Raw genomic sequence first — 26,807 nt, forward strand, 5'->3', positions numbered from 1 at the left:
ATTGCATGTCATAGACCAAGCCAAGAAACAACTATTTTTTGCTTTAGTCAGCCTCGATGCAGAGAAAGCCTTCGACCAGGTCAGCTGGCCCTTTTTATACAAGGTACTCGAGCGTCTTGGCTTTAACAATCAATTTATTTGGTGTATTCTGTCACTGTATGAAAGTCCGAGGGCCACGATTAAAATGAATGGACACCTAACTGATAGCTTTCAACTGTTTAGAGGTACTCGACAAGGCTGTTGCCTCAGTCCAGGGCTCTTTGCGTTATACATAGAGCCCTTGGCACAGGCTATTAGGCAAAATGAAGAGCTTAGGGGCATTACTATTGGAAATACTGAGCATATAATTGGACTTCCCCAATAAATGCATACGACGCAATTATAAACTTAAATGAGAAGCTAAAAAGTTAAAGTATTTAGGTGTATTTATCTCCCAAGATCTAGATGATTTGTTCAGTTAGAATTTTGAGAAACTTATTGATTCTATACAGAAAGATATGAAGTGCTGGGAAATGCTGATATTAGACTTCAATGCTAGAATGGAAATAGTGAAAATGAATCTGCTTCCCAGATTTTTGTATCTTTTCATGTCATGGCCCATCAGGATTGCTGACTCGCATTTCAACGCTTGTGACCGGCTAATATCACAATTTATCTGGTCAGGGGCTAGACCAAGAATAAAATTTAGGATACTTCAGATTGATAAAGATAATGGCGGTTTAGCCCTTCCAAATCTGAAGGATTATTATCACGCATCTGGTTGTTGGTGTTCCCCAAAAACCGAGGCTCGATGGAGACTGATTGAACTATCCCAGGGACAGAGCCAACCTTAAACCCATTTAGGAGGTAAAGTTATCACAAATAAAGATGGGAATCATATAGTTGAAGATTTCATAGAGTACAAATTGACTAATGAAATTAAACTTTTGCTCTGGCCCTCCTGCAACCCGAGTTTTTGACTAGGTGAAATAGACTGTTCATTCTTGAGTTGGAAAGATCGAGGCCTCTTGGCCATGTGTCAGTTTTTAGACGGCAACACATTCAAAAAATTCTAACAACTCAAGAGTCCGTACAAACTAGAGAACAGAGATCTTTTCGAATATTTTCAAGTGACACATTTCTATAAGTTAAATAAGAAAAGGTATCTTATTTATAAGCTTATGAGCACTTGCCAAGTAAAACTGTCTCTAAATCGTATAAAGCACTGCAGAAACAAAATGGAAATAATACCTTGTATATTAATACCTTGTATATTAAATCGAAATGGGAAAAGGATCTGTGTGTGGAAGTGTCAGAGGGTGATTGGCTTTTGATGTGTGTGACACAACAGACATCTACTAGTTCTAAAAGATGGAGGGAATTTGGGTGGATGTGTTTGGTTAGATTTTTCATTATACCTCACATTATTAATAAAAAAGGGGTGAACGACAGCAATGCTGGCGACAGTGTGGATATCGGAATGCCAATCACTCCTATTTATTTTGGATGTGCCCAAAGTTAGAACAATTCTGGGACAGTATCCTTTTAATTACTGGAAGGATAATGGGTTATGTCATCCCTAAAGACCCTAAGTTTTTTTTGTTAGGTGTACTACCTGTTGAGGTGGTCCAAAAATACGACACTTATCTTTTTAAAATTCTAATGATTGCATGTAAAAAAGCTACCACTCGGTCTTGGTTAAAGATTGACCCACCTCGGACTGAACAATGGAAAGAAATAGCGGAGGAGATACACTCAATGGAGAAGATGACATACTTTCTACGTATCAAAGGACATGTATATAATAAGCTCTGGTCAAAATGGCTTGCATATAAAGAAGCAGAACAATTTTAGTACTTTATTTGAATATTTTACTTCGCTATTATATAGTATATAGTGCCCCTTGTTCTTTGTCCTTTTATGTTGTGTTGTAATTAAGAAAAAATGCCAAATAAAGAGTATTAAAAAAAACCCTGATCAAACCTACCTACCTGTTATTTTCTAATGATCCCAAAGACATTGATTAACAGGTTCAGGTGTGTTTGATCAGGGTTGGAGCTAAACTCTGCAGTGCACTAGCCCTCCAGGGCAAGATTTGACTAACCCTGCCCTACAGCATACTTCCACAATATGGTATGCCACACATTGCACTTTAACTTTAACAGTTCAACACTGGACTATACATATACAATGCATTTAATACAATTACTTACCCGTTACCACTGGATACCATCCGATGCACATCAATGACATTTATGTATCCAGTTCATGTACACTCCGTTTCATCTTAGCATATTTTATGCGTATATACGTTTACATAATGTAGAATGTGTACATTGTGTATAGTGCCTCTGTGAGAATTAACATTCCAGTCATTTATATAAATAAGTGGTATGTAATAAGTGTCATTTATTAAATTAAATGATCTAGAAGTCATTACACAGAAATGTACTTGTTGTTTTTTTCTAATTATTTTTTATCTTAAACAGGACAAATGAAAACTCTTGGTGAAGCAACTGAAATCCATGTGACACTATTATAAAGATGGAATTTATTAAAGAGGAGGGCAAAGAGTTGAAGATTGAAGAATTCGGAGTCAAACATGAAGATACTGAGGAGCAAATAAAGGTGGCATTTATTAAAGAGGAGAGTGAAGAAGTGAAGATTGAAGAAACATTCAGAGTCAAACACGAAGATACTGAGACACAAACAGGTTGATTTTTATTCTCAAAGCTGAACTCATTATTTTTATCCTTATGCTTATCCTAAAATGTCCAGCTCTACAGAAATGAAGAATTGCATATGAGTATCCTAACTAAAGCAGTTTAGCTTGTCATGTCAAGTCATCTTTATTTATATAGTGCTTGAAACAAAATACATTGCGTAAAAGCAACTGAACAACATTAATTAGGAAAACATTGTGTCAATAATGCAAAATGACAGTTAAAGGCTGTTCATTATTAAATTCAGTGATGTCATCTCTGTTCAGTTTAAATAGTGTCTGTGCATTTATTTGCAATCAAGTCAATGATATCGGTGTAGATTACGTGACCCCAACTAAGCAAGCCAGAGGCGACAGCGGCAAGGAACCAAAACTCCATCGGTGACAGAATGAAGAAAAAACCTTGGGAGAAACCAGGCTCAGTTGGGGGGCCAGTTCTGCTCTGACCAGACGAAACCAGTAGTTCAATTCCTCGCTGCAGCAAAGTCAGATTGTGCAGAAGAATCATCTGTTTCTTGTGGTTTTGTCCCGGTGGTCATCTGAGACAAGGTTTTTATAGGGGATCTGTATTTGGGTCTCTAGTTGTCCTGGTCTCCGCTGTCTTTCAGGGCTGTAGAGGTCCTTTCTAGGTGCTGATCCACCATCTGGTCTGGATACGTACTGGATCCGGGTGACTGCAGTGACCCTCTGATCTGGATACAGACTGGATCTGGTGGCTATGGTGACCTCGGAATAAGAGAGAAACAGACTAATATTAGTGTAGATGCCATTCTTCTAATGATGTAGAAAGTACATAGGGTGTTATGGGAAGTGTTCCCTGTTCTGGTTTACCTAATTAATGCAGCCTAAAAATCCTTTAATGGATTTGGATATTAAAAGCATATTAGTATGTTATGTGTAAGCGAGGTTAAAGAGATGGGTCTTTAATCTAGATTTAAACTGCAAGAGTGTGTCTGCCTCCCAAACAATGTTAGGTAGGTTATTCCAGAGTTTAGGCGCCAAATAGGAAAAGGATCTGCCGCCTGCAGTTGATTTTGATATTCTAGGTATTATCGAATTCCCTGAATTTTGAGAATGTAGCGGATGTGGAGGATTATAATGTAACAAGAGCTCATTCAAATACTGAGGTGCTAAACCATTCAGGGCTTTATAAGTAATAAGCAAGATTTTACAATCTATACAATGTTTAATAGGGAGCCAGTGCAGTGTTGACAGGAACGGGCTAATATGGTCATACTTCCTGGTTCTAGTAAGAACTCTTGCTGCTGCATTTTGGACTAGCTGTAGTTTGTTTACTAACCACCCAATAAAGCATAACAATAATCTAACCTTGAGGTCATTAATGCATGGATTATCATTTTTGCATTTGACATTGAGAGCATAGGGCGTAATTTAGATATATTTTTGAGATGGAAAAATGCAGTTTTACAAATGCTAGAAACATGGCTTTGTAAGCAAAGATTGCGATCAAATAGCACACTTAGGTTCCTAACTGATGATGAAGGATTGACAGAGCAGCCATCAAGTCTTAGACAGTGTTCTAGGTTATTACATTCAGAGTTTTTAGGTCCTATAAGTAACGCTTCAGTTTTTTTAGAATTTAGCAGTAAGAAATGTACTCATCATCCAGTTCTTTATATCGACTATGCATTCCATTAGTTTTTCAAATTGGTGTGTTATTCACCGGGCTGCTAATAAATATAGAGCTGAGTATCATCAGCATAACAGTGAAAGCTAACACCATGTTTCCTGATGATATCTCCCAAGGGAAACATATAAAGCGTGAAGAGTAGCGGCCCTAGTACTGAGCCTTGAGGTACTCCATACTGCACTTGTGATCAATATGATAAATCTTAATTCACTGCTACGAATTGATGGCGGTCATATAAGTACGATTCAAACCATGCTAATGCACTTCAACAAAAGTGTTGCCAACAAAGTGTTGAAGTCTATGCAAAATAATTTTGTGGTCAATTGTGTCAAACTCAGCATTAAGATCCAATAAAACTAATAGAGAGATACACCCACGATCAGATGATAAGAGCAGATCATTTGTAACTCTAAAGAGGCAGTCTCCGTACTATGATACGGTCTAAATCCTGACTGGAAATCCTCACATATACCTTTTTTCTCTAAGAAGGAATATAATTGTGAGGATATTACCTTTTGTAGTATCTTGGACAGAAAAGGGAGATTTGAGATTGGTCTATAATTAACTAGTTCTTTGGGGTCAAGTTGTGGTTTTTTGATGAGAGGCTTAATAACAGCCAGTTTGAAGGTTTTGGGGACATATCCTAATGACAACGAGGAATTAATAATAGTCAGAAGAGGATCTATGACTTCTGGAAGCACCTCTTTTATAAGAGGAAGATAACTTAAAAAGTAATGTTTTGTGGTAGAAATGATGGTTCTACCATAATTGTAACAAGAAGTAGAATTTACAATTTTGTCTATATGAAGTTTGTACAAAACTAAATAATGATCTGAGATATCATCACTTGGCTGCATAATTTCAACACTATCAACATCAATTCCATGTGACAGTATTAAATCTAGAGTATTATTTCGACAATGAGTAGGTCCTGAAATGTGTTGTCTAACACCAAGAGTTCAGAATGTCTATAAATGCTGATCCCAATGCATATTTTTCATTATCAACATGGATATTAAAATCACCAAATATTAAAACTATCTGCAGCCAGAACTAACTCGGATGTAAAATCACCAAACTCTTTAATAAAAAATCATGGCGCCAGTCTGTTTTTTTATAAAAAAAAAAATTCTAAAATGTTGGTTGTTGTATTCTTCACATGGATCTTACAAGTTGCACTGAGTCGACTCAAGTGGTTTAACCTCAGTTTTATGAAGTGACATAGAGTGCATTGTTTGGTAGAAAAAAAACCTGATTTGCCACTTTATTTATATAATACGAATCTCCAACACACGATTCTGCAGCAGATAATTTGATGTGCATTATTAATAATTCATTCACTGCAATCCCTGTGCTATATTCTGCATTATACACAAGAATTCAAATGTCATGGAAAGTGGTTTCATGTTTATTGATATCTGTTCATATCAGCACTGTTGTCTTCCAGAGATATTGGCCTAAGAGTTACCAACACATAAGGAAAAAACTGTATTTTTGTAAAAAAGCATTACACATTGAATGAGCGCGAGAGCATTTCCAGTTTAACAAGCCTTGCAATGCGAATTACAATTCATATCAAGATTTGAGAGAGTGTTTCAAGTTTATATGGATGCATTTTAGATTCTCTTCAACACCTGTAAATGAAGATATTAAAATGCAAATATTTGTATGATAATAATATAGCTGTACTATAAAATAAAATAACTTTTATTAAATAATTCATATGCATCTAATGATTTGATTCAGATTGATCTTGCAGTACTTCTGAACTGTCTCGCGTACGGTCTTTAGGTAGTTTATACTTGTCTAGGTTGGTTCTGGAATGGAGAAGTTTGGGAACCCCAGATTTAGTATACTTGATGGTGGTTTTGATGCTGTTGGTTTTTTGGATGCTTTAAAGCTTTTTTTGTTGTTGGTTTAGATATCTATTGTTTCTGCCCTGAATCTAGAATTGACTTACTTTTTTTTGTGCTTTAGACCTGATGAAGCTGAGAGAGGAGAGTCAAGAACTGAAGGAAATTGAAGTGACAATTCAGAATGACAAAGATCAGGATTTCATAATTGGGGGGAAATATTTTAGTTGCTCAAAGACAAAAAAGACACCATTTAAAGCAAAAACTAGACGCCATTTAATCTGCCAGCAGTGTGGAACAGGCTTCACTCAAAGAGGAAACCTTAATGTTCACATGAGAATTCATAATGGAGAGAAGCCTTTCACTTGCCAACAGTGTGGAATAAGTTTCACTCAAAGAGGAAACCTGAATGTCCACATGCGGATTCACACCGGAGGGGAATCTTTCACCTGTAATCACTGTGGAAAGAGCTTCATACGAAAAGGAAGTCTTAAGACTCACATGAGAAGTCACTCTGGAGAGAAGCCGTTTAAATGTGATCAGTGTAGAAAGAGTTTTAGATATAAAGACGACCTCAATAAACACAGGAGGATTCACTTCAGAAAGAACGGTTTTAAATGTCATCAGTGTGGACGGAGTTTCACAGACAGCAGTCACCTTAAGAATCATGTAACAACTCACTTCGGAGAGAAGCGTTTCATGTGTCTTCATTGTGGAAAGGATTGCAAAAACAACGCAAACCTCGAGGTTCACGTAAGAATTCACACTGGAGAGAAACCTTTTGTCTGCCCTCAGTGTGGAAGGAGTTTCTCGTTTAGAGGAAACCTAAAGATTCACATAAGAGTTCACACTGGAGAGAAGCCTTATTCCTGCCCGCAGTGTCCAAAACATTTTGTGTATAAAAGAGACCTGAAACGTCATTTGCAAACAATGGTCTGTGCATCGCAAGAAGTTTAGCAGAAGGAGCAATTTAAAAAAACAAACTTGTGTATTCACTCTGGAGGTGTGAAGGGGATTCAATTAACTCTTGCCTTTACGACTGACAAATCAAATTTAATTTAACAAATATTTCATTGAAAAGGGTTCCACACAGAAAGTATTAATTTCAAAGAAAGATTGGTGTTTTTCTGAGAAATCTGTCGAGATGTTGGGATATACTCATTAATGCTGGGCACTATACGGTGTGTGTATATATATGTGTGTGTGTGTGTGTGTGTGTGTGTGTGTGTGTGTGTGTGTGATTTCCATGATCGTTGGGCTTTCCATTTGTCTCTGTTGTATATTATTAATAAACTTCATCTGTCAATTAAAAAACAAACCCTTTCTTCAGTTTTTGATATTGGGCCCAGTATGTTTAGGATCTATTCAAATTAATAATGTGTCTTGTCAACCCTTTCAAGCAATGTGAATTATGATATATGATTATGATATACAATGTGTTTAGATATATTTCTGTATGAAACAACGTTAGACACCTTTTCTTTAAAATTGCATTTGATTTCCATGACTTAATTTACAAAGTCAAACAAAGTAAGTCAACTTTTAATTAAGCTTGCATTAGTAATATTTTTTCTGACCACAATAAAAGTGTGTATTTATTTAAAAACAGTTGCACGTAAATTAAATACAGTTTTTGCTATGACACAATAATTTTAAAAGTGTAACGAAAAAAAAAAAATCGTTTTGGTGCCCTGGTATAAATTGTTCCTGTAATCAAACACGAGTGCTTTGTCTTTTAGATGGAAAAGCACATATTTGATGATCAACTCGCTCTTTATTGGTAGTTATATTAGCACATCACTGGACACCTTTTTGCATGTTAACTTTTATTCATTTTTTGTGATTTTGGACAGCACTGTGTGAGAATGACGTTTATTTTGGTGTGGAGACGTGACGTCATAAGGCTGCCCCGCGCTCCTGCTTTTGTGATACAGCTTAAGAAAGGTTTGTCCCACCAGAGTCGCCAAAGAAAGAGTAAGGTTTGTGGTTTTAAGCATTGAAAGGTTGTAAATCAATACGAACTGTTAAGCCAAATACTTAGGTTTTACTAGTGACGTAAAAATACTCAAATATTATTTAATATAGTAGTGTAATGCTTTATCTAACATTGAAGAAGGTTTTTGTTTTTTTGCTCGTGTGTGCGCAAAGTAGTGAGGGGAAGTCCGATTCTTTTCAGCGAACCGATTCTTTCGGACAGTTCATTTCTATTGTCCAAATTCGCCCTTCATTCGAGTCTTCGATTCACTCGCGCTCACAGCATCGCTCGCCATGTTTCAGTGCTGTTAGAGTTACAGGATTAATATATATGCTGGCATATTGATTTAAAGTCGGAAGAACTGTCGGGCATGAGTGAAAAAGAGTAACGTAACTTTAGTAAATTGTGGATCAAGTCTGACTCAAGACGCGTTATCTGTTTCGATCAATTCGGTCCAATTTGGCGAACTGGCTCAAAAAAGAACCGGTTCAAAACGACGATTAGTTCACGAACCGGGTCATGACTAGAGCAAAGCGCATCCACGAGGAAAGGTGCATCTCATTATGCTCCCCATATTCGGAATACGTTTATTGTAAACATTTGTAACGCTAGTGTTGAGAATTTCTGTCTAAGCAGCTCATTTAAAGCTATTAACTTTCTCTGACTGACTCTTTCACCAATGCACAGACGACTGAACCAATTCTGTTAATTCTTCCCATCTTAATCAGGACAAAGTGTCCAAACACAGGAAACTTCTACTGAAGCAACTGAGATCTACTGAAAGATGGCTTTTATTAAAGAGGAGAGTGAAGATGTGAAGATTGAAGAAACATTCAGAGTCAAACAAGAAGATACTGAGGAACAAACAAAGATGATGTTTATTAAAGAGGAGAGTAAAGATATGAAGACTGAAGAAACATTCAGAGTCAAACAAGAAGATACTGAGGAACAAACAGGTTGGTTTTAATTCTCAAAGCTGGAGCCAGTCATTTGATCCTTATTAATATGAATGATATTTTTGAAAAGTTATATGAGAATTCTAATTGTTGAGAAGGGTCTGGCTGCAGACTTGCACTTGCACTCTCAGACACTTGTGCTTCCGCTAGCGACGTCACTTGCAGTATTTTATTTTATTTTATTTTGTTCTATTTATTTATAACTTTTTGTTTGAATCTCTAAACATTTTACAACAGGAGCCAGGTGGTGAAGACAAGAAAAAAGAAACTAAATTACAATGTCACTTGCAATCGCTACTTGCACTCTCCGCTACTTGTGACGTCACTTGCAATCAACACAAATCGTGCGTGTTGCCACTGGAGACGATGGCTACACACATAAAAATGTCTCCCTTTTCAGGAATTAATGCTGTTGGTAAAAAGTTTAAAATATGCCAACTTGCAGATGACACAGCCATCTTTTTAAGTGACCGGAACCAAATTGGGACTGCAGTAAATAGTATAAATATAAAAAAATTTAGTGATGTATCAGGGTTGGTAATGAACATTAATAAATCAGTTTTGTTCCCCCTAAAAAATTGCAATCTAGCCAGTTTTGATGGAAAACCAATTAATGAAAAAGTGACATATCTTGGAATTGTAATTTGTAAAAATAAAGAGGAACGTCATAAATTAAATTTTGATCCAATTGTTAAAAAAACACAATCTAAATTAAATTCAGGGTTAATGAGAGATTTGTCTCTATTTGGCAGGGTCTTAATATCAAAGGCAGAAGGTATATCACGCTCTGTAAATGTTGCCTTATCGCTGGATATCCCAAAAAATATAATTAAAGAATTGGATAAAATACTGTATGATTATATCTGGAGGTAAAAAACCCCTTTATCTAAAAAAAGATGTTATCACAGGATGTAGAGACCAAGGTGGTTTGGAAGTGCTGGATTTTCATACTATAAATAATACTTTTAAAATTAAATGGATTATAGAATTCTTGAAAAGCCCTGACAGCATCTGGAATGCTTTTCCATCATATCTGTTCAATACTCTTGGTGGCATACATTTTCTACTGAAATGTAATTTTTCTATTGATAAAAGTCCCTTGAAATTAGCTGACTTTCACAAACAAGCCCTTCTATCTTGGATATTGATATATAAACACAACTTTAGTCCACATAGATACTTTATTTGGAATAATAAAGAAATTCTTTATAAAAAGAAGTCTCTGTTTTGTCAGCCATGGTTTGATAGAGGAATTCTGTTGGTAGGACAGTTATTGAACAAAGATGGTTTGCTCATGTCATATTCAGAATTTCTTCAGAATTTTAACTTCCCAGTGACACCAAAAGAATACGCAGTTGTATTTGATGCAATCCCTACAGGTTCACTTCAAATTCTAAAACGCATATCATTTACAGATATTCGTGCTGAATTTAATAGAATTTTTATTGGAGATACAGACATTACAAAGAAAGCGTACACCAATAAATATATTTGAAATCAAATTTCATGCTCGGTTCCACCTGCTGCAAAGTTTTTTTGGTATTCAACCGTGGGTGATTTAAATTGGCGAAAGGCAAATACTACTATTTATAAATATTGTATTAATAATAAAATAAAATAAGTTTCATTTAAAATTTTACATCAAATTTATCCTGTTAAAGATACGCTAAGAAGATTTAAAATAAACATAGAGTCTTGTGTCTTTTGCCAATCAAATAGGGAGAGTTTTTCATTTATTTTATCACTGTATGTACACAAAAAAAATTTGGTCTGATTTGGAAGAATTTATAATCACAAAATTGAATGTAAACATCAGAATCAATATTTTTGATGTCATGTTATACTTTTATTTATGTGGTTTGTCCAAAAATTTAATTTTTGTTATTCAACTTTTTATTATCTTCGGAAAATACCATATTCACAAATGTAAATGGTCTCATTCACAACCTAGCTTTAATGTATTTCATCTGGACTTTAAAACATATTACAAAACAATAGAAAACATGCAAAATATGAAGGCTACAAGAACATTTCATCTCCTGAAGGAACTGAATATATTTAAATTTTCCCCTTCTATAAATTAATATGTTATTATCCTCTGGTCTGTACATTTCTTTTTTTGTTGTGCAGGTTGCACAGTATTTGTAGTGTTCTCTGTACCTATTGTCCTGTGCATTGTTCATAATAAAAAAATAAAGTCAGAAACGGAAGTGCTAAAAAACGCTAAGAAAAAAAAAAAGACGCTGTGGTGGTGATTAAACGATTATAACTAAATTAGTTGGCCTACTACTATAATGTACGTGGCCACAGAACAGCAGAATATGAACGCAATGCACAAAGTCTTTTCATTAAGCGTTTTCCTCCTGTAGAAAAAAACAAACACTTAATATGGCATAATGTATTAGGATACGTTAAGTTCAATTAAAAGACCAAATTTGATATAGTTATTATTTAATGTACTACAAGGCTAGCAGATGGCTATGAACACAATGCAAACGCTTAATGTGGCCTAATAACAGACTAAGATGATAAAGACAATTCAGTAGGTCTAGCCTATATGTCTTGTTGTTGACTCAACGTATATACAGACCAGCAAATATGAACGTGCATTATGAAATGCACAGAGGTGGAAAGAGTACAAAAATATTCTACTCAAGTAAAAGTACCATTACATTAATGAAATTTTACTTAAGTACAAGTAAAAGTACCAGTCTAAAAATCTACTCAAGTAAAAGTAAAAAGTAGCTCATTTAAAATTTACTCAGAGTAAAAATTACTTAGTTACATTTTAACAGTGGGGGGGAGTCAAAAATGGGACAGGCCAAGGGTGTCAAACTCAGTTCCTGGAGGGCCACAGTCCTGCACAGTTTAGATTTAACCCTAATTAAACACACCTGATCCAGCTAATCTAATCATTTAGGTTTATTTGAAAACTACATGATATATGTGCTGGAGCAGGGTTAGAACTAAACTGCAGGGCTACGGCCCTCCAGAAACTGAGTTTGACACCCCTGGGATAGGTCTATTAATCTCAAACTAGTTGTTTTTAATTAAAGGAATCAGTTATTTAGAATAATAAAACATTTGGGCTGTTACCAGGCAAATCAGTATCAACAAACTCATCTTTTAATGCAGAGGAAATGCAGAAGATTCATTGGAAGTGGCATTTAGATGTATTACACTGTTTAGTGCAGGACAAGAATGCATTTAACCTGCAGTTAAAAATGTATGAATAATGTTTTGATATACAAGACATAAAATGTTGAATACTCATTTGAAATGATAAGAAATTAATTATTTAAAAAAAATCAAAAGATACTTTAAATGTGAAATTAAAATGGCCAGTATGTGTCAGCAAGTCTCTGTTAATAAGTGAGCCATTGCGACTGAACCGAATCATTTAAACGGTTGATTCATTCAGGAACGAAACACTGTCACGTTGCTCAGAGACGCAAAACTGTGCTTTGGTGGCTGTGTTTGGAATTATTTTCTGTTGTAGAAATAGAGCTAAAAAGGCAATATGGTGTCTAAAACGCAAGTCTCTTAATTAACTTGTTTACTAAACTGTTATATATATGTAGTAATATATTCATGATGATTTTTGGAGGAAAAGATGGCATTCTTTGTGTGATTTTGATATATAATATATGAAATTATATAAATATGTGAATTTTCTGCCCCTGTATCTTCAATTTTGTGATCATTCTAAATGCATTTTAGGAGACTGAATCACACAGTGAAAGAACGCACTATAAATGCGCGCGCACATCATTAAAACAAAAATAGCACACTCCTCACCACGGTCTTTTTAGCTAATTTGTGCAAAACCTCTTGTTAAAATGTCAAAGCTTCATTTTAACCACCAATGCAACGATGCAATTATTTAGCTTACCTCTACATTCTTGTGAAGGGTTGATGTCTTGTCGAGATTTTATAAGCTGCTAGTTTGGTCTTCCTAGGCAAGTACAGCTTACACTGCATAATAGAGCATACATATGGCCAGGGGTTCACTTATTTCCTTCGAGTTCAACTTCAGAATACGACAGGGTTTCGTTTTCAGTGGTGTCTGTACCACTAACGCCTGGGGGGTATTCCAGAAAGCAAGGTTAACTTACCATTTGGTAAATCATAACCTCTGGGTTGATTTACCCCAAACCCGCATACCATGAGTATGTCGGTTCCAAAACACCTGAGAAGAGTTAGTTTAATCAACCTCCTACTGGTTACCCAGAGTTAATGCGCGTGCATAAAGGCATTTTCAATGGATCGCCGATTTCACGAGTCAAAATGGAAAATGACAACGAAAAAAAAAGAGCGGCATACTTTACTGAGGCGGAGTTGGAGGTTTTAATGCACGCATACGAAGAATTCAAGCCAATAATAATGAAAAAAAGCAATACGGCTGCATGGGCTAAAGAAAGAGAGTTGGCTTGGCAAAAAATAACGGACAGAGTAAATGCGTGAGTGTATTAAATTGCAAATTTTATATTGCCTCCCCTTTTATTATAGTGCACAATAATTAAACACCCCTTCCGCATCCTTTTGACTGTTAAATCACTACGAAAGCATTTGCTTTTCCTGCCATTCATTTCTTCAGATTAAAATAGTGTATATTGACTAGGAATATATGGTTTCTTATTTAATAAGGTGTAATCCTTCTGGAGCCAGAAGAACTTTGAGCCAAGTCAAAATGAAACACAAAAACATTCTGCAAAAAGGTAATATTTGATTACACAATTACTGAACTATTTATTAAACACGATTTAGTATATTCTTTCTGTCATGTAGCTAATAGAAAGAAGGCTGAAGCCCGTCTAACTGGCGGGGGCCCACCACCACCTCCCCTAACCCCATCTGAGGAGCTGGCTCTGTCCCTTAATAAAGGGCGACCAGTGGTTGCTGGCATTCCAGGGGGCACTTCATCACACACACCATGCACCACAAGTAACATGGTGACATGTAAGTTTGCCACTGTGATTTGTTCTCATTATGACTTAATAAATTACTCTCTGTCACTTATAAAGGCTTTTTGAACATGCTTAACGTTTTTATGCAGGCTTACATTATTTAACTACATATGATGTATAGGCTACTGTGGTCTTAGTTATATTGCTTTGATATTTTTTCCTGCATTATTGGTTTCTCTTTGATAATATTGAGAATTGTATGGGTTGTATTTTCTTATAGATACTGACAGAGGGATTGTATTATTGGACCCTACAGAAAGAACACAGTCTGTCACAGCTGTAAGTGTTTTGTTGTCAGGTACCTTTAGTTGCTTTTAGATATTTTTTTATGTTTATTTTTGCCAGATAATGTATACTTGCATATTTCCACTTAAGGATGAAGATGACGATGAAGAGACCACATCTGCTGTGACAGAAGTGGACAATGCTGGTAGATCCACTGAGGTATGATGCACACCATTATAATGTATGCCCCCTTTTTACATTAGAGTAACAAACTGTCATTGTCCTTTCACAGTACATACCTGGGGATTTGCCCACAGATGAAGGTCCTTCAACCTCAATGCACAATCTAACCAGAGTAAGAATTTGAGTGCAGTTGTCCATATTTTACTTTTATTGTCTGACAGAATCTCATTCATTAAACTTTTTTTGCCTTCCTAGTTGCCAGCAAAGGAGCTGTATAAGGTCCATCTTCAAAAACAAATAAGAAAAAGTGACATGGAGATGGACCTTATACAGCTTCAAATTAAAAAAGCAAAACTTGAAATTGAATTACTGGAGCATCGCCTTAAGGTGAGAACTTCTGATTAATCTGTTGCATGTTAAAAGTGTTGTGTATATAAAGCATTGTAATAAAAAAACAACAAATTTTATTTCAAGCTTGTTTTGCTTCATTTTATTTCATTTTTACTTTCATTGTTTTGCAGGAAATCAAGAAATGAACTGCAGAGCAGACCAGTGCAAACATTTTAATAAAAGTAATTTTGACAAATCCTGTCTCTCAATAGTCTTCCATCTCTGTTGTGTGCAAACCCTGTTGGGGTTCCTCTGGGCCATCTTCCTCAATCCAAGGAGGGTGGCTCTCTCCTCTTATAGTGGCAATGTTGTGAAGCACAACACAAGCCACTATGATGTCGCATGCCCTCTCTGGACTGACCCGGAGCCCACGCAGACACTGAAACCTAGACTTCAGGATCCCTATGGTCATCTCCACCTTGGCCCGTGTTCGGCTGTGAGCCAGGTTAAAGCGGGTCTGTGGTCCGGGATCAGGTTCAGGGTAGGGTGTCATTAAATAGGGCAGACAAGGGTATCCTCTGTCCCCCAGCAAGTAACCATTGTACTGTCCTGTAATGATTCAAGTGTACAATACAAATATAGTAAAAAAAAAAAAATTATACAGCAAAACATACCCTCCTGAAATGCCTGACATAATGATGACTCGCGTAAAATTCTGGCATCATGCACAGATCCTGGCCATTTTGCCTCCACATTAGTAATGATGTGGGTTGCCTCACATATTACCTATAGTTAGTGGGAAAAAGTAATGAGTTTAATGATTTTAACAAGACAAAAAATTAGGAACACAAAATGAAATTGTTACCTGCACATTGATACTATGAATGGATTTCCTATTAACATAGTCTCCCTCATTTACTGAAGGAGCTTTAATAGGAATGTGTGTGCCATCAATGCACCCAATTACATTTGGAAATCCTGAAATAGAAAGTCATATATGGAAGTTTAAAGTGTGTGTGTGTGTGTGTGCAGGATGAATACATGTATAGATATAAATAGTATGACTACATATTTAATATGCGTCATAGATTTTACTACAAAGGACAAACCTGTCACTCTGTGGAATTCTTCTTTAATAACACGCAGAGGTTTATGGCCAGGGAACTGTACAAATGTGTGTAAGAATCGTTTAAGTGCCTGACATACTGTGCGAATGGCTCTACACACAGTTGCCTTTCCCACATGCTCTGCATCGCCCACATTGTACAAAAAATGCCCTGACGCGAAAAACCGAAGTGATATGCACAGAATGTTCTCTGTTCTAAGCGCAGACCCGCGGTTTGTGACATTTGCAATATGTGGTCTCAAGAGATGTGTTAAATAAATTAACGAATCTTTTGAAAATCGATAACGCTCTTTCAAATAATCATTAGGAAATGAAAATACATCAATTCGCGGTCTTATAACTCTCTCCCGGCGAAAAAAACCTCGTATAATTTGTGCCTCCACGTCCACAGGATCGTCATCAAAAGGGCACGCCATACTCAGTAACCTTCTGAAACAAACTAACCCTGGAACATAACCTGCTACCGAGCAGGTTATCTTCAGAGAGTAAGTCCCTATGGTTACATACATACCCAGAAAGTTACCTCCATTTTTGGAACCGAAAGTTGAGGTTATCCACTAACTTACCCTTAAACTTACCCGGGTATGTCACATAACCTGCTTTCTGGAATACCCCCCTGTTTTGTCCGTCTGCATCTTTCTTGTGATTTTAGCGCCAGTTTGCCCTCCTGCCCATTATTTACTGCCGTAGTTTCCAGGAAGCAATTTCTTTTTATTTTTTTTACTCCGTAATTAATGTGTTTTAAAATGTAGCGAAGTACAATACTTCAATCAAAATATACTTAAGTAAAAGTAAAATTACAGATTTAAAAAATTACTTTAAAAAGTATTAGTACACAAAAAAGCTACTCAATTACAGTAACGCGATTAAATGTAATTCGTTACTTTCCACCTCTGGAAATGCATTAAGTGATTTTAAAAGGATCAACTCCATACAGGCAAGCAGACGAGTAGCTACTGAAAACAATGCGTTAAATTGTACATTAAACGTTTTCCTCCTATAGAAAATCATTATAAATAAAACACAAAATGTAGCTTAATGGACAAAGACAGTGATATAAACGAGTTGCAGACAGTTTATTCTATATGGAAGACTGCTTAATGCGAAACTTTGCGCGTTGCGTTTATTCACCACCACAGTTTCTTGTCTCCATTGGCAACACGCACGATTTGTGTCGATTGCAAGTGTCGCAGGTAGCGGAGAGTGCAAGTAGCAATTGCAAGTGACATTGTAATTTAGTTTATTTTTTCTTGTCTTCGCCACCTGGCTACTGTTATAAAATGTTGGGAAATTCAAACAAAAAGTTTAAAAAAATTAAATTAAATAAAAAATAAAGACTGCAAGTGACGTCACTAGCAGGAGTGCAAGTCTGAGAATGCAAGTGCAAGTCTGCAGCCAGACCCTCTTGTAATTGTTTGACATGGAGTCAGTGCCATGCAATATCCAAACATGGTGAAATAGAGAGAGTTATAAATGTTGGTTCAGGCTGGATAGAACTGATACAGTGCAGAGCTTATGCTGGATTTCTCAGCAAGGAGTATTTGCTTCCTAATAGAAGACAATCAAAAAACGGTAATATCTATCACTTGATAATGCAACCGTATCAAACAAAATCTATATTTCCTCCATATTGCATAAAACCAAAGGGTAAGTGAATAACTACTCCTTGGCAGTCTAACCCCCCGCCCTGACTCTTTAGTACAAATGTACTCAGCAATGCTTGTTTCCATGCGTAAACCTCGCCCCCTCCAGACAGCAAAATTAATATATTTGAATGACTTTCGAACATTTACACATGTAGAATTTACCTGTGATATGTCAATTATTCACTGAGGAAAACATCTCAAATGCGTTAAACCTATTCACTGTGTGCCACGGTGGATTGATTTGATCTATGATCGACATAAAGAGCTTCTTGAGAATAAACGCTCATATCAAATTACCTTAATTTACTGAACCTGGGTCAAATTGGTGAGATTGCATGTACTTAAATGCCATTCATGGAACCGCTTTAGATTGTAAGGCTATTTCAAGTCAGGTTTTGGACTTTTGGATCCCAGCTTCTTTTTCACAGCCCTACTTAGCCTCTTTTAACAAACAACCCTCTACATTGACACTTCTATTCTAACTGTATTTTGTAGAGAATTAGTTTTTGCCTTTATTATGTCACTAAAATGTAGGAAACCTAGCTTTGTATATTTGTTGCTTTTTCCTATTGAGAGTGAGGAGCCACGTGCCGATTTGGGTTGATTTGGGAGGGGTCTGAGCTGGTCGGCCATGATGGTAGGACACGCTATCGGTTGCCAGGGGCAACGCCTTCAGAACTGCACAGAGGCATGACTAAACATTTCAGAGCTCATTAATTTTTTGCACATTTATTATGGCGGCGGAACAGAGACGGATCTATGAATATGAGAAAGAAAAAGAAGAAAGTAAAGCAATGCAGAAAGATTAGGCGAAAGAAAGGGGACCTTACAGGAACAAGCTCACACCAAGCGCAAAACAGTGGTATTTGGAGAAACTCTCAGGCATCCAAAATATTTACCCATACGAGCTCCCTGCAGCGGCACAGAGACCTGGACCATTTACCTCCATGCACACATATGGACATTGTGAATTATCTTGTTTACGGTGGTAGTTGGCCCATTACCACCGCGATCGTAAAAATATGCCACCGTCACAGCCCTCATTCTCAGCACTGCATTAAGTCAAACACCCCTTATGCCTTCTGCTGGACTAATGCCCAATCCCAATTCTCTACCCCTTAGCCCTTCCCCTTTCCCCTACCCCTCCGTTTCACACGTTCATGTGAAGGGGTAATGGTGTCTCCATTCTCTTTTGGTTGGAGGGGTAAGGGTAGGGAAAGAGCCAGACAGCCCTTCAAATGAAGATTTTTCAGGACCAAACTTCAAACGAAGGGGTATGAATTATCTTGGCAACAAAAACAAAGACGAACAAAAAGAGTTCATAGGGGAACAAAGACGATCAAAAAGAGTTCATAGGGGAAGGGGTATACAATAGAATTGGGATTGAACCTGAGAGTGCTCATTGCTGCATGTACTTCTGATTATATTTTTACCACCTGTCGACTCAGGAAGAGCACAAAGTCACTTTACCTCCTCGTAGCTCCACATTTGCCCTTTGCTGATTTTGTTTTGGATACACTGCTCGTTCTGCATCGCATCTTGTCATTACTTCCTGTTTTTGGTTTGTTTAGAAGTATTTCCGTGTAGATCCGTGTTATCAATATATTTCATTCGAACCTCACCAGAATATTTTTGGAAGCAGACCAAGATCCATCTTTTTATCGGTCTCAGTCCGTGCACCAGGGTTCAGATGGCAGTGTTCACACTTACTTAAACGAACCGCACTAACAGAGCAATCGCACCAGAGTTTATTTTAATTGAACCAAACATGACAAGTGTGAACACATCTAGAGTAGGGGCAGCTGTACACACACACAAGTACTGAAGTACTGAATTAAATTCTTTTTCACCTCTCTTTGACCAGGAATGGTTTAAATTAATTTGAATGTGTAATTTGGCAAAGACAAAACATGTATAAATAATAAACTTTCACTCTATGATGATTGAAATTTAAGTTAATTTGGGAATCACATGGCTAAGGCCTGGTCCATAAGGATCACATATCAAGGATACAGGGCCCGGTTCCCCGATAACGCTCACTCTGTTTTGTAAAGCACAAGTGATGCGAGGAGGCGTAAAACAACAGTCTTTCAACACTACAAATATGATTAAACATCTTAAGAGCCGTCATCCTGAGCAGCACCAAGACTTTTTAAAAAGTAAGAAGGAAAAAATGCCGGCAAAAACCCATCAGCAGCCTCTACTTCAGTCCTTTGACAAAGCTAGAAAATACAGCAGCGACCACCCAAAGGTAAAAGATCTTAACGACAAAATAATTGAATTTATTGCTCTTGATAACCAGCCGTTTAGCGTGGTGGAAGATGTTGGCTTCAGGAGGCTAATGATGCACCTAGAGCCGCGGTATGCTATGCCTAGCCGGCGCTATTTTTCTGACGTGGCCTTACCTGAACTCCAGTGTTGTCGCCAGTCAAATTGAAAAGCTCCTTGCCGGCGCGTGTCACATTAGCTTCACCACGGACATTTGGACATCAAGCGTGAGTCCTGTAAGCATGTTGAGCCTCACTGCCCAGTGGATAGATAAAGATTTCACCCTTAAAAAAGCTGTCCTACACTCACTGGAATGCTCCGGTTCTCACACAGCAGCTGCAATTGCGTCCGCATTTGAAAGTATGTTTGGGAAATGGAAAATAGAAAGAGAACGAGTGCATGTCGTGCTACGTGACAATGCCCGTAACATGGCTAAAGCTATGATGGAGTTTGGTGTGACAAGTCTACCGTGCATGGCACACTCACTGCAACTGGCGGTGAATGACCGTGTCCTGTCTCAGCGCAGCGTGGCGAATGTTGTGGCCGTGGGAAGGAGAATAATTGGACATTTCAAACACTCCCAGCTGGCATACAGTTGACTGGCGGATGTACAGAAAGAGCTCGGAATGTCGGTAAAACGACTTCAACAAGATATCGCTACCAGATAGAATTCGACATTTTATATGATGCGAAGCTTGGTCGAGCAGAAAAGGGGACTAGGTGCTTATGCCGCTGATTTCGAGCTTCCTGCAACTTTGACGGCAAATCAGTGGGGAATTATAGAAAATATGATCACACTTCTCGCCCCCTTTGAGCAGCTGACCAGAGATATAAAGTTCTGCAGAGGCTTCTGCTGCTGATGTGATCCCCGCAGTTGTTGCACTGACACGACTGCTTGGCCGGCCGATTGACACGGACAGAGGAGTGCAGACTACCAAAACTACCCTGCTGGAAGCCGTCAATCATCGCTTCAATGGTGTGCATTGTGAGGCACTTTATTCTGTTGCAAACATGCTTGATGGCCACTATAAAGACCAGTTCTTTGACGAGGAAAAAAAGAGGAGTGCTCGCGACCTGTTGCTCAAAGTTTTGGATGACATGAGCAGCAGTGCAGATGCCAGCACAGAGGATCCCCGAGAGAAGAGGACCCGAACAGGATCACTGCTGGATATGTATGATGAAATTGTGGAGGAGAATGTCATGTTTGAGGAGCAAGACAATACCGCGTCATCGTCACAGGTAAGCATAAAACATGCACAAATGTAGGTTATTATTTAAAAAAAAAAAAAAATTCACTTTTGGACCAAAAGCATCCTAATTAATGATGCGACTTTCGCTATTATTATTCTGCAATGTCATAACATAGATAATCGCCTATTTATTATCATAATTCGCTATGTGCATGGTAGTAATAATAAACGTGCAACTAATAAATCATTTGATTTCTGGAAAAAAACGTTAGAGCTCTGTTAATGCCTAAAGCATAAAGTAAAAAAAAATATATATATATCTGTAAGTAATATTTTGGTATTCTGTTACTTCATAGGTCATCTCATACCTGGCCAAACCCACAATTCCCAGGAACCAAAGTCTATTGGAGTACTTGAAGTGCAACCAGGCCCGTTTCCCTGCCCTCGCTCTTGCTGCACGCAAGTACCTGTGTGCGCCTTGCACAAGCGTTGACAGTGAACGGCTTTTTAGCGTTGCCTCTGATGTCATGGATGAAAAGAGAAATCTATTGGACGGTGAAAAGGCAGAGATGCTCATTTTTCTTAAGAAAAACCTACCTCTGGTATTAAAAAAATAGCTGAACAGAAGCCTACTGGTCAGCCGAAGTTGTCATCCTAGTTAGTTGGACTGAAAAGGTTTGCACCACTCAAGTTCAAGTAAAGTATTTTTTGTGGCTCACAAGATAATATGTGGAGCTTGGTTTTAAGTTTGATTATACTTCAAAGTGGGTCCTCAGGACTGAAGTGGAGGTCTGGACTACAGCTGCTTGTTTTGTGCACTTGAAGTGTTTTCTGTAAGTTTCAGTACAATGTCATGTTAACCACTATGTTGGGGGAGCATTTGGTAGACCTGTTCCAGTAGGAAAAGATGTAAAAAAAAAAAATATTTGAAAATTTATTTGTATTTATTTTACTCTTAAGCACTGAAGTTTCAAAGTCTAAACTTAAAAATAAAATGTTGCACTGGCATATCATTTATTCTCCAAGTGAAATAATTGACCTGTTTTTCAGGTGTTAATGTCTGTCTACATTTGTAAAATAGTACATTTATGGTAGAATCAGTACAGAAGAGATACATGGATTTCTCTTCAGTAAAATTAAAGTTTAAAATATATCAGGCAAAAAATTTGTATATATATCGGTATCGGGCAAAATTATTTTGAAAATATCGGCATATTGAATATCGGCCAAAATCCAATATTGTGCATCGCTAACGCTGCCTCTTACGTCCGATGTTACAAGGGCGCTGTCCTGAGTGAGGGTGCTGAATTAGTTGGCATCGATTGCTCATGAATCGATTTTCCACTTCACGCAAAGGTGCATTACAGCGTTAAGAAATACAACACGTTCTATGCAAATGAAACTTTCCTCAAATTATTCCAGTAACATTTATTTTAAAATAGTTTAAGTTATCAGTAACTAGACTATGAATTAAATTATCAAGTTGTCAGTAATATGTTCACACAATATGTTGTGACGGTTAGACGAACCGGGTATCCCTCGCTAATCTTTCACCCTCCTTATCCCGTTTTGTCACTTGTGCCGCTTCTTGACATGGGTTTAACGACTTATAAAAATGATGTAATACACTTTTATATAAAGGTAAGGTAAGGTACTTTATAATCAGAATTGATTAGCAAGCAGCTGCAGTTACTTCTGTTTAATGCGGTATTGATTGCCATTGGTTAATGTTTTCAATAAAAAGCAACCTATCTACAATGAACAGATAAAGAGAGATACAGAATATGATGGGGAAGCAACGTAAAAAAAAAGGGCACCAAGCTTCTCGTCAGAGGAACTTGAAGATTTGCTGGACCTTGCCACCAGGTCGGAGATCACACCCCTATGGTCCACTATAACCTGCATGTTTATGGCTGCGTATCCTTTTCGTGATATGTACGCCTGATCAATCAAGGTCAAGGTAGCATTTATTTTATCCCTTAGGAGAATTTTGTTTTAGATAAGGGAAACTGCTGCCACATCAATGTAACAACATACAACATATAAAATGAAAGAGTAAAACACATTTCAATTCCAAAAACCTACATCATAAACACAGTACATATATCATATATCAATACACAACACAGTCCTCAATTCCTGCCTCTTGTACTCTCTATTACCATTATTTATCTTCATCTTCCTGCATTTGCTCATTAATTAATTTAATAGACAATGGTAAAAATGAATATTTATATCTGTTATACTTGCATAATATAACACTGTATGTCCGTCCAGAATTCATCAGTGTATACTCAGGATACAACAGATGCGAGGTGTCTAATAAAATCTTGTTGGCCTGCTGGGTGATACAAAGCTCAAAAATATCCTGTAAAGAGCTAATTGTCTGTGTCCCCATGATTTTTCCTGCCAGTGGCCGGTGCCGTCTTTGAATCAATACAAGGACACGTTGGATTGCTGCCATAGTTGGTAACTTACTGGACACCACCATGCTTACCCGTTTATGCTCAGTTCAGTGGTGTACATCCTTCCAACTTTTGGTCTACTTGTGTGGCCGCTACAGAGGGAAGCGGTCACCAAGCAACACCTCTCTCATTGGATTACAAATGCTATTGCTCTGTTCTATGAGACACACAGAATGGCTTCACGTCTAGGACTCGGGGGTAATTCCACTAGGAGTATTAGCTTTATCTTATCTATTTAGAGCCAAATTGTTTGCCAGATTTTAATTATCAAAAGTGATTGCCAATTTAAACGCTTTAATGACATTACGAAATAGCCTAGGCCAGTGGTTCCCAACCTTTTTCAACTCGCACATGAGAGGTTAGGGAATAGGTTAAGAACTGCTTAGCGATAAGAAAGTTTTGGGGAACCGGGCCCAGATCTTTTAATGGTCTCTTTTATCCAGGTGGATATACACAAAATCCAAGCACAATTTTACCTAGGAAACTCGTATTTACTGCAATTCTGATACCATGTAAAAAGCAGCATTAACATGGAACATGACTTAGATGTCCTAAATACAGGATGGTTCTGTATTACACTGCTCCAAACAATTAAGGCAACACCTAATCACAGTACAGTACCAAGTCAGTTTAATGTTAGGGATATCAATCTGTCCAATTAGGAAGCATAGGTGATTGTGAATCAGGTGCCCTGGAGAAGCAACCGCTAGACAACACCCAAAAAAGGGAATGATTTTGCAGGTGTTGGCAATAGACCGTTGTTGACAATTGTTCTTCCTGACTGATTTGTCTTTAGTATTTTGTTAGGGTCCTTGTCACTTGTCTGTAGCATGATGCAGTTCTTATATCCCAAAAAGTTTGCTCCCAAAAAGCTCCTCCAGAATAGCTGTCGCTATCTCCATATGTGCTGTCGCAAGGATGTTTGATGTGTCTCCCAACACAGTTTCAAGAGCATGAATGAGATACCGAGAGATAGGCCGTTAACCAAGGAGATCTAGACAGGGAGGCAAAAGGGCAGCAACCCAACAGCAGGACCGGTATCTGTTCCTTTGTGCAAGAAGGAACAGGAGGAGCACTGCTAGAGCCCTGCAAAATGATCTCCAGTAGGCTACTGGTGTGCATGTTTCTGACTAAATTGTCTGGGATAAACTGTCAAAAACATACTTAATAAGCGTGCCATGAGGGCTCATCATCCTCTAGTGGGACCTTTGCTCACAGCTCAGCACTGTTACAGCTTGATTGACTTTTGCCAGAGAACACCAAAGCAGGTTCACACTGAGCACATGTGACAAAATCTGGAGATGCATTGGCAATGTTATGCTGCATGCAGCATAGTCGTACTAGCCCATGGTGCCTTTATTGCTGTTTGGTACTGCAATGAAACCCTCCGAGCCATTGTCAGACCATATGCTGGTGCAGTGGTCCCTGGTTTCCACCTGGTGCCTGATAGTGTTTGTCCTAGTGTGGCAAGAGTGTATGGACAGGCTTTAGATGACAAAGGTATTGATGCCATTTACTGGACCTCTCGTTCCCCAGACCTGAATCTATTTGAGAACCTCTGGGATATTATCAGAGCATCCAAAGGCGTCAAGTAGCACAACAGACTCTTCAGGATCTCACTGATGTCCGGATCCAGGTATTGGTCAGATATTGTTGAGAGTGCATATAGATAGGTATGTGGGGGCCATACACTCTACTGACTTATATTATGTGTAGCTGTGATGAACTTCATGGAAGTTGGATCAGCTTGTAACTTAAGTTTTTACACCGAGGGCTGGATTCAAAATCAAAAACACCAAATCAGTGTGTTCATGATTTTGGTTTCCCTTAACTTATCACTTAATATTTGTCCTTAAAAATTATAGAATGTTTATAAATATAGGTTTTCAAATAATTTTTAGATTTGAAAATTGCAGTCATTGAGAATCAATATGTGATTTAAGTGTTCCCTTAATTTTTTTTTTGAGCAATGTGTATGGAACAATTGTAGTTTTGTGCCATTAAACCAGGATTAACTTGTATTTGTCTTCTTTCACCTTAGACCTGATGGAACTGAAAGAAGAGAGTCAAGACCAGAATGAAAAAGAGAAAAATCTGAGTGATAAGCATCAGGATTTCATAACTGAAGAAAAATCTTTCAGTTGCTCACAGTCAAAAACGATTTCCATGCGAAAAAAAGCTCAGAAAACAGGATCTAGGAAGTTCACCTGCAAACAGTGTGGAAAAAGTTTTATTCGAAAAGAATATCTTAAAATGCATGAAAGAGTTCACACTGAAGAGAAGCCTTACACCTGCCCTCAGTGTGGTAAGGGTTTCTCACAAAGGTCAGCATTGTATCCCCACATGAGAAGTCACACTGGAGAGAAGCCTTTCACATGCCAGCAATGTGGACAAAGCTTCACTGAAAGAGGAAACCTTCAGGTTCACATGAGACTTCACACTGGAGAAAAGCCTTTCACCTGCCAACAGTGTGGTAAGGGTTTTTCACGAAGAGATTCATTGTATTCCCACATGAGAACTCACACTGGAGAAAAGCCTTTCACCTGCCAACAGTGTGGTAAGGGTTTTTCACATAGAGCAGCATTGTATCCCCACATGAGAACTCACACTGGAGAAAAGCCTTTCACCTGCCAACAGTGTGGAAAAGGTTTCAGTCAAAATGAAACCCTTAAAGTCCATATGAGCATTCACACTGAAGAAAAGCCTTTCACCTGCAAACATTGTGGGAAAGGTTATACTCAAAATAAAAACCTTCAAGTCCACATGAGAATTCATTCTGGAGAGAAGCCTTTTCACCTGCCACCAATGTGGGAGAAGTTTCACTAAAAATGGGAGTCTTGCAGTCCACATGAAAACTCACAATAGAGAGAACGTGTTCACATGCCAGCAGTGTGGAAAAACGTTCTTTCGAAAATCTTGTCTTAAAAGCCATATGAATGTTCACACTGAAGAAAAACCTTTCATCTGCAATCAATGTGGAACATTTTTTAAACATAGTTCAGCAATTCATCGCCACAGGCGTTTTCACACTGGAGAGAAGCCTCACACCTGTCAACAGTGTGGAAAGAGTTTCATTGATAAAGGAAGCCTTACAGTTCACCTGAGAATTCACACTGGAGAGAAGCCTTTCACATGCATCCAGTGTGGGAAAAGTTTCTCTCGAAAGGTACACCTTAAATCCCACATGAGAATTCACACCTGAGAAAAGACACATCAGCCCTTCTCCGATGACTGTTTGTGTCATCAGTGTGGAGTGAGTTTCATAGATTGA

General features: G+C 37.7%; 1 pseudogene; it reads left to right on the top strand.

Annotated features, from left to right (window-relative positions):
* The first annotated feature begins 1,676 nt into the window (after positions 1-1,676).
* On the top strand, positions 1,677-26,807 carry LOC132099250 (zinc finger protein 226-like; annotated as a pseudogene).

Source organism: Carassius carassius, chromosome 22, assembly GCF_963082965.1.
Source record: "Carassius carassius chromosome 22, fCarCar2.1, whole genome shotgun sequence".
Lineage (NCBI taxonomy): Eukaryota > Metazoa > Chordata > Actinopteri > Cypriniformes > Cyprinidae > Carassius > Carassius carassius.